General features: G+C 33.0%; 1 pseudogene; it reads left to right on the forward strand.

The window, feature by feature from the left end:
* Nucleotides 1–8,275: 8,275 nt before the first annotated feature.
* LOC122123463 lies at nt 8,276–8,370 on the forward strand (annotated as a pseudogene).
* The last annotated feature ends 1,549 nt before the right edge of the window (nt 8,371–9,919 follow it).

Below are 9,919 nucleotides of genomic sequence, written 5' to 3' on the forward strand. Positions count from 1 at the left end.
TGATTGTTCTTTTTTTTCATAATGACATTGTAACAGGGGTGAGAAGAATCTCGGTGTTGTTTGGATTTACATTTCTTTCATGGAGAGAGATATGTTATTTGTCATTTTTACTTTTCTTCTAAGAAGTTCTCTTTAAGTCATTATCCCATATATTAATAGGGCTCTTGTTGATTTGAGCATTTATTTGATCTCTAAATATGGGTTAGTTATGTAAACCCTGGTCTAATGCTTAGTTAGTAAATATCTCCTTCCATTCTATTCTCTTTCTATATATCCTGCTAATTTTTTCCTTTGCCATGAAGAAACTCTTAAGTATGATGCAACTCTATTCACCCAGAAAAAGTGATATTACACCATTCATAAGGAAATGGAAAGACTTGGAACAAACCTATATTAAGTGAAGAATGTCAGACTCAAAGCAATATAGGTTGCCCGATTTCCCTCATTTGTTGTATTAGAATGTGCCTCTAATTCTACAACTTAACACACTTGGATGGTAAAAGAGAAAACATTACATTTGGACATGATAAATTACATGGGATTCTAAATATTTATACAGTGAGATCAAAGGAGGATGCCCTTTGGAGAGGATCACAAAGGATCAATAGCTATATGAATATTATCATATAAAATAATGTTCATCAAATTGACCTCCAAGAAATGATAATGAGAGTTTTTTTTATTATTTTGCTTTTTCCATCTGAATTCGGATGCTGTTATTTCGTTTTAATTTCTACACCTTTGGTTTATATATAAGTTTGGAAAGGGCAAGGGAAACACAGAAATGGTGGGACAAAGTGTAAACAAATGTAGCACTGCCACTCAATAGACACTACCTTGTAAATGAACTATACAACTTAGGAGGGAGGGGGGTTGAAAGGGAAAAACTGGGACAACATGTGGGAAGAGGTGACATTGTTGAAAAAGAAATGTGCTCATTATCTGACTTATGTAATTGGATCCCTTCTGTATATCATCTTTACAAACTAAAAATGGACCTCATTAACAGGTCAGATTAGTTATATTAATATTAGATAAGATTGGCTTTAAATTAAAATTGGTATAAAGGTAAAAAGAGACTAAAAAGGACATTAAATGTTGATGAAGGAAACTCTCCATCAGGGGGATATAACAATGCTAGATATCAATGCCCTGAATCATAGATCTCTCAAATTCATCAGACAAATACTACTTGCCCTAAAAATATGCATACATCCAAACACATTGTTGGTTGCTTGAACACATCATTCTTACCTTTGGACGGGCCATGCAGGTCAAAATCTAGCAAAAAATCAAAACCAAATACTTGTTTTGACAAGCTATACCTAACAGCTCATGGAACGTTCTCCAAAATAGATCATATCTTAGATCAGAAAGATAATCTGTGAAAATTCAAAAATAAAAATGGAATTACTCCCTATATCCTGTTAGACGACAATGGGACCAAATTAGATCTCATCATCAAAAGGCATCACAAAAAATTCTGAAACTCACAGAGACTGAGTAACACATTTCCAAATCATCAGTGAGTCACTGAAGACATATGGAGGGAAGTTCCAACGTTTATGGAATTCAGTGGAAGTGAACAGACAAAATACTACCTCCTCTGGGACACAAGAACACAGGCAATACTCAGGAAAATTTATAGATTTGAGTATGTACATCAACAAATTAGAATAATCTTAAATCAGCACTAATAATGCACCACTAGGTCCTTGAAAAACAGGAACAAGCCAATTCAAAAACTGGTAGATAGAAATTATACAAATTAGATAAAGAAATAAATGAATCAGTCTCAAAAAACATACAATCATAATTGACTTTTATATACCAGTAGCTCAAAAATTCGCCCAATGAATGTAAATGTAGCTATTTTCAGAGATAGACTCAACCAGCTCAAACCAGTGAAAAAAACATACTTGTAAGATTCTAAGAAACGATATTTTGTTTGCCTTTTTAAAATAAATTTACCCTGTTATTAAGTTGATTTATAGAGGTATTACAATTACATGAGTCAAGTAATGTGTACATTTCCTTTTATGAAATGTCTTCAGTTCCCTCATATTTTCCCATTCCCTCACTTCTTTCCCCACCCATGTGTTAAATAGTTCACTTTCATCAATGTTCAAGGAACTTCACTGCTTCATTTTTTCCCCCTTTCCCTAAAGCTTTGTGCCCACCCCCACCTTCCTGATGACATAGAATGAATATACCATGCATAAGGTAAAGAAGACAGAATCATCACAAACTATAAATAACAACAACATACAGTAAACAAAAAACGGACTCTTCTGTTTCCATACCTCATAATTTGTTTCAGGATGTTTATCATGTTATATAAATGTAATTGTTTTTATAATAAAGTCAATTCAGGGATTAAAGTGTGATAAAATTATAATTTTCTTTATATTTAGTAATGCTTTTATTTTACATTAATGTTGTAAGTAACACAATTCAAATCCTAGTGAAATTTGAAGGTTCAGGTATAAAGTTAAATACTCAGAAGATCTAATAGTTCCATTTTGGCAAACAAACTGAAAAACAGGCATGTTTTATCCTCAGGAATGTCATTATTTCATATGCAAAAAGTAATTTTACCTACATTTTCTCTTATATGATAACATATTTTCTGCTAATCAGAGAGATACAAAAAGATTTTTAATTATGATATGAAAAATGCATCGACATGAGTGAATGAAATCAGGGAGTAGATGGCTCAGAGCGGGGTGGTTCTGTTAAATATTCTCATTATTTTGAATGATCTGGAGTTTCTATATGTGTGGAATTATTAATGTATTTTATGTCTGGACAAGAAAGTTTGATTAATAGATCATTGTCTGATACCCAATGTCTGGAACCTAACCTGAGTCAGAGTGGTAAGTATGTGTGTGTGTGTGTGAGAGAGAGAGAGAGAGAGAGAGAGTGGGTGTGTGTATGTGTGTGGGTGTGGGTGTCTGTCTGTCTGCCTGCAAGTCTGGATTTAGAAGGAAATATCTTATTTCCCTGAGGGTATATACTTAATTCTATTAGGTATACTCCATTAGTGACAGCAAATAAAGTTAATTAACTTTTTGTGCCATATATTTATGATTGCATGAACAAACTAAAAATTATGTTTGGGGTATGAGTTTTGTAAAAGGTCAGCTGAAAGTATAAACATCTTGAGAAAGATATCAATGGCAATCATTTCAGTGTAGATAAATTTTGACAACACTTGCAGTGATAGATAATTTGATATCAAAATTCAATATTTATTGATTTCCATAGCTACACTATTCTATGAATTTGTAGGAAAACAAGTAAAATTATGGAATCATAAAAGTAATGTGATTATTTATTGCAAACTGTTTTACAGTTAGGCCCTGATTGTAAGCGCTAGGATCAACAGAAAAAAAAACACAATATACAACATGGAGTTAGATATTTTATAATGAAGCACATTTTAATATACTCCACATTGTTAGAAAGACTAGAACTTGGGGTTAGTTTGATAACATACCATAATAAGTGATATTGTCCACTTATTAAGCAGAGAGGCTTACTCAGATGTACAAGATTGAATGTTTCGGTGTATGTTCAGCTGGTTTTATTGCTTTGGGGGCCAGTGACAAGACAATGTCAAGGAGGGAAGTATGCCAAAGAGAAATGTTTTTTACCTAGAATGATTAAAAGATAGAAGAAGAAAGAAGATGAGAGTCTATTTTCTCATGAGTTTCACTCTGAATAACTTAATCTACAGAAGAACTATTCAGGTATGCTCCACAGTCTGGGAGGAATTGGAATGTCATTTTTCTTTAACACATAGGTCTTTCTGGGGTATTCTAAATTCAAATGGCAACATCTTCATCAATGATAATAACTTGTCTAGGAGTGGAAGCCAATAGATATTTCTGTAAATTCTAATCAGATCTCAGCAGACTAAATATTTTAGGGAATTCCTATTAAAAATTTTTCTTTCAGACTGACTGGGTCTTCATAATGTGTATCTGTGTGTTTATATGTGTGTGTTTGAATATACTAATAAAACAATGTGGCAGATAAAAGTATTAGTATGGCCTTTTGTTTTTCTTCTCATACTATGAAAGCCTTTCACAATTCCCAATTAAATCCCATCCAAGATTCAAACATCAATGCTGTCCCAAAATTTCTTTATGCTAACCTAAGTACATCCATCTCATTTCAGATGGCCATGGTATAGGAAAATTTTAAGTCTTCCAATTATGTTGTCACCAAGGAAACAACGTACAATATTTCTTTTAAAAATACTTAGTGTGTAGAACATGTTAGCCAGAAAATTGAAGGAGTATACATTATAGAACTAAATTTAAATATTAATCACATAAATGGATATTCTTTATCCCCAACTCAGAGCCTTTTTAAACTACATAATTGCTCAACTCATCTTTTACCATCTTCCATGAAGTCAGTCCTTGCTGTAAACAAACCAGATGTGGTGAACAAATTAACATGTACACCATTGTTACATGCTGCTGTTCTAAAACATGGAAGTGAAAGACCATTTAATGCCTGTGAAGAGCTGATTCTAGGGATTATGGAAAGTGATTTCTTTGCACCATAAATAGAAAAATCCACAGATGTTTCAAGTTGTGTTTTGTTGTTAGCATTTGTGAGATATATTTTGGAAAGCACAATGAATGAAAGCAGGCTATTTTGTAAAACTTTGCTGGCTGACACATTTACTGAAATGTTTCAAATGAGAAAACAGACAATAGGGTGGGTAAGATGTGGTATGCAGCTTTAAATACAGACAAGCAAAACAAATAATGGGAATTTTTTTTTCCTTAACAAATGCTTTCTGGTTATATTGTGCTATACACTATAATGATGAAATAATCATTTCTTTGGAAAAGTAAGGAGAAAACACTGTCACCTGTTGAATTTCTTTTTAAAGCGAATGTTAAATGTCAAGGTCAAAGAAATTTAAATGCCTTAATAAAATATTATCAAGTATTACTTTCATTTTTGATAAAAAGTTAAAACAAACTGACAGACTGTTCGTCCATTAAGATTTATAAGTTTCCTGCTATATATTTCCTATTGTTCCTCTTTTTTGGTGGGTGATATATATATATATATATATATATATATATATATTTTTTTTTTTTTTTTTTTTGGAATGGCAACCTGTTCTTAACCATTACCCACAAAATTTTTGCTGTCATAGAATCAGAGAGTTTTGTTGTTGTTGTTGTTGTTATTTGTTTATTTGGTCATTCATGGGGCTTGAACTCTGGGCCTCGGCACTGGTCCTACACTCTTCAGCTCAAGGTGAGTGCTCTACCACTTGAGCCAAAGTGCCAATTCTGGTTTTCCAGTGGCTTATTGGAGATAAGAGTCTCACCGACAGTCCAAAATCACATAAATGAAATGCACATCATCTTTTGTCAGTTGATATAATTGTGTTCTACACATTTATTGATAGGTTACAAATTATTCTTAAATTTTAATACATAAAAAAACTTCCTTTTTTTCTTATTTTAGTGGCCAGGACATCAGCACGACCTCAGTCAGCATTTCTCACTTTAGACTTTTCATATGGGTTAGTTAAATTTTGACCTGTGCTCCCGTCTTCTGGGGAGTCACTCATCTGCTTAGGAATTGATGCTGGCTGTTGGAAAAGAGCCCAAGGAAGGATGCCATTTAAAGCCTTATAACTTTATTCTTAATAATCCTACTACTTTGGCTGTTGAGAGTGTCTACAAGAGCAAGCATTCCATGGGGAGCAGGGAGACACCATATGACCTATACTTATTTAGATTTCTGAGTGACTTGCTATCACTTGTACTGCATTTTTTCAAGTCGAATCTCTCTAAACCTACCAGTTGTAAGAGATAAGAGGAGTGGTAAAAGAACTCTTAGAGACAAATATATCTTCAACACATTTGTTACCAAGCATTCTGTCAAAGGCATATTCAACAACTAGTGAAACTTTTGTTGGCTATATCTATGTGTCTTTCTCCATTTGTGCATGTGTACATGTGTGTACATATGTATGTATTTGTGTGTATAGTAACATTCATGTGTACATATATGGGCCTATATACGCATATATGCATATGTAAATAAATATACATATATAAATATATGTGCATATAAATATATATCAGGTGTTCAGTGATTTAATCTACAGTTCCCAGCACATTGTGCTTATCACAAAGTGTACATCATAAACTGCTCTTAAGGATCTGTGCTATATGAGGGATATCCTTTGTACTTACTTCCCCCATTACCTTGTTTTTCATCCCTGTGAACAACTTCAGCCTACTTTCCCATAGGATAGCTTTGTTTTTGTTACTTACTGATAATAAAAGTAAAAGGTTGCTTGTAAAGAAAAAGAACTTTTAGGTCCCAAGCTAAAAGTATCTTATCAGTCTCAATGATTCATATGAGATAAAATTTATAATAGTACTTAAAGTGAAAAGGAATTCCTAGATCTGTTGTTTTGCCATTTAGAATGGCAAAGAATAATTTCACGTCACTGTTATAACTCTTACAGAATGCAAGGGTAAGTGATGGTCCCTATCATGTCCCCACAAAACCAGTGGATCCTGACGGATAATAGTAGACCAGCAGAAAATCTAAGTAGCAGACATAGAGCATGAAAGAGAAAGAGCAGAAATGAGAGAGTGCAAGAGAGGGAAAAATATCATAATACTTAAAGTGCGTAACAGATAAACGAGTTGTATGAGAATATTCATACTGCTATATTGAGACTCTACATATACATTTGAAGGTAGTTGATGTATGATAACTCATCAACATAAAATATAAAGTGATTTTGATAAAAAATAAAAATGACTCAGAAGAAATTATAAATGCAAAAACAGTCTTCACGGAAGCAAACTCTCAGAAATATTTCTTGACTTTGAAAAGGATAAATTGGCTGCAGTTAGTATAAATTTAGAAGTATGACAATTCACAAAAATATAAAAATATGTTTACATTTTTCATTATATAACCCAAAGGAGAAAGCAAATATTGTTCACATAATTTTTTAAATCACAGTTTCTCAGGTGCTGGGAAGGTGGCTCAGTGGTAGAGTGCTTGACTTGCATGAATGAGGTCCTGAATTTCATTCCTTAGCACGACATAAGCAGAAAAAATGAAAGTGGTGCTATGGCTCAAGTGGTAACACTAGCCGTGACTGAAGAACTGAGGGACAGTACCCAAGACCCAGAGTTCAAGCCCCACAACCAACAAAACCAAAGCAAAAAAAAACAAAAACAAAACAAAACACAGTTTCTCAATTTTGTGGCCTCAATTCTGTAATAACACTACTTCAGCCTAGGGTTAAGATTTTAGGTGTGGACATTTATCAACACTACTGATTCAGACTCTACTTGATAAAAATTTTAATCAGTATTTTGTTTTTAGTTTTGCTCTTTGTAAATTCACATGCACCTATGAAAAATGGTGTGGCCATCCCAATAATATTCTCAAAGTACCTCTTAATGAAGACTCACAAAATGTTTTATTATATTACAAGGAAAAAATGCTATGAAGAAAAAAATAATTAAATATTAATGATTACTAAAATAAAAAACAAAACAATTACCAGGGTTTTCAGTATTTGAAGTGTACATAGTAGATTTTACTATTTTCTCATATTCCTGTACATGTAAAACTGGATAAAGCTATGAGTAGCCTTTAAATTTACCCACTAAGATTACTATTTATAGTTCATCTCATCATTTATATGTGGCTTATATAATTATTTGTTCATCATTAACATATAACGTAAGGGAGCACTAAAGATTTAACAGAAACTGTGTACTTTAAATCTGAACTCTTCACTCTGCTTCTTTAAACAGTCTTTGCAACTTCTCATTAGTAAAGTTTCTATAAACTCTGAAATGTACATACTTACTAGTATATGCTACTAGAAATATTATATACTTTATCAAAAAATTTTATGACCTGCCAAACAGTCTTAATTTTATCATATATAAATAAATTCCAAAAATAAACATATTTAAATCATTAAAACTTTTAACAAACCTTAACTTTTGCTGCAATGATCACTATGACAGGTGCCTTGTGTAGAATAATTGAATTCCTCTTCCTACACATCTCATGAACAACAAATACCTGGAATTATTTTGTTTTTGCCATGTCAATCTTGACTTTAGTCTTAAATGTGTGCTTATGTAAGAAATAAATGGTTCTAAAATTTCACAATTCTTTTGAACTTACTTTTTGTTGAATTGTCTAGTTTAAGAAAATCAATTACACTTTATATATACAATAATGTTCTGTGCTCAATTTGGCTGCACATACACTAAAATTGGAACATACAGAGAAGATTAACAAAAGGATGACACGCAAATTAGTGAATCGTTCCATACTTTTACAACAACAGATGCTGGAAGGGATGTGGCCAGAAGGGAAGCCTACTGCATTCTTGGTGGGAGTGTAAACTTGTTCATCCACTTTGGAAAGCAGTTTGCAGGTTCCTCAAAAGACTCCACATAGAGCTCCCCTATTACACAGCAATCCCACTTTTGGGCATTCCCCTAAATGATCAGAAACAAGTCCATACTAAAACTACCACCACAACAATGTTTATTGTAGCATTATTTGCCATAGCTAAGATATGAAACCAACTCCAATGTCCCTCAGTAGAAGAATGATCAAGAAAACATTCTGTGTGTGTGTGTGTGTGTGTGTGTGTGTGTGTGTGTGTGTGTGTATGAGAATGTAAACTTACACAACCACTTTGGAAATCAGTCTGGTGAGTCCTCAGAAAGCTAAATATTGACCTTCTTTATGGCTCATTCATACCACTTCTAGGCATCTATTCTGAACAACAGGTACTAATATTCAAGGACACATGCACCTCCATGTTTATTGCAGCACTGTTCACAATAGCCAGGATATGAAAAAAAACCATATGTACCACCAGAGATGAGTAGATCCAAAAACTGTGGTAACTATACACAATGGAATATTTTCCATCCATTAGAAAGGACAAAAATAATGGCATTATTAAGGAAATCAATCAAGCTACAGGAAATCATGTTGAGCGAGGTAAGCCAAAAGCAAAGAGACGAACGGCACATGGTCTCCATGATAAGTGGATGTTAAATCCAAAATGTAAGGTGATATGAAAAAATTAACAACACTTAAGAAACCAAGAACTTCCACTCATCTGGTCGAATCACTACTAAATAACCCCATTTTGCTCATCATATGTGCACACTGAAGGGAAACCAGAGGACGACACAAGACTAGAGAGAATCAGGGAAAAACATACAATAGTGGGATCCATCAGCTGCACTGGACATTGACCAAAATAAACTAAGCAACTCCATGTCACTGAAGGGAGGGAGGGAACAAGTGGGAAAGAGGGAATAACTGACGCTATACAAAACAAAAAATATACATATTTCAAAACAAAAGAAGTATATATATATATATATATATATATATATATATGAAATAACTCTATTGCAAAGCTCATAGAACTCATAAATGTTGTAGACTATGATAGACAATTTGCTCCATCAAAGTTAGAATGTGTTTGTGACTTTAACTAAGCATCACTATCCCACAATATTGTGAAATTTGGGAACTTATGTAACCATGTAATCACAATAAAAACATTTGAAAAAATGATGTAGGTGGAAAACTAAGTTGCTCTAAAAAACAAAAAAGGAAAATGTTCTGTGTGTATATGTGTGTACAAACACACACTCACACATATACTATATATATATATACATATATATATGTCTATATATTAATTCTATGCCTCCACCAGAAAGAATGACATCGCCCAATTTGTTAGGAAATGGAAAGTCTTGGAAAAAATTATATTAACTGATGTAAGCCAAGTCCAAAGAAACATAGGTCCCATGGTATCCCTTATTTGCAATAACTAGTATATGTTTGGGATAAG

The sequence above is a fragment of the Dipodomys spectabilis genome, unplaced genomic scaffold (assembly GCF_019054845.1).
Source record: "Dipodomys spectabilis isolate Male_0828 unplaced genomic scaffold, ASM1905484v1 ptg000228l, whole genome shotgun sequence".
NCBI classification, from domain to species: Eukaryota; Metazoa; Chordata; class Mammalia; order Rodentia; family Heteromyidae; genus Dipodomys; species Dipodomys spectabilis.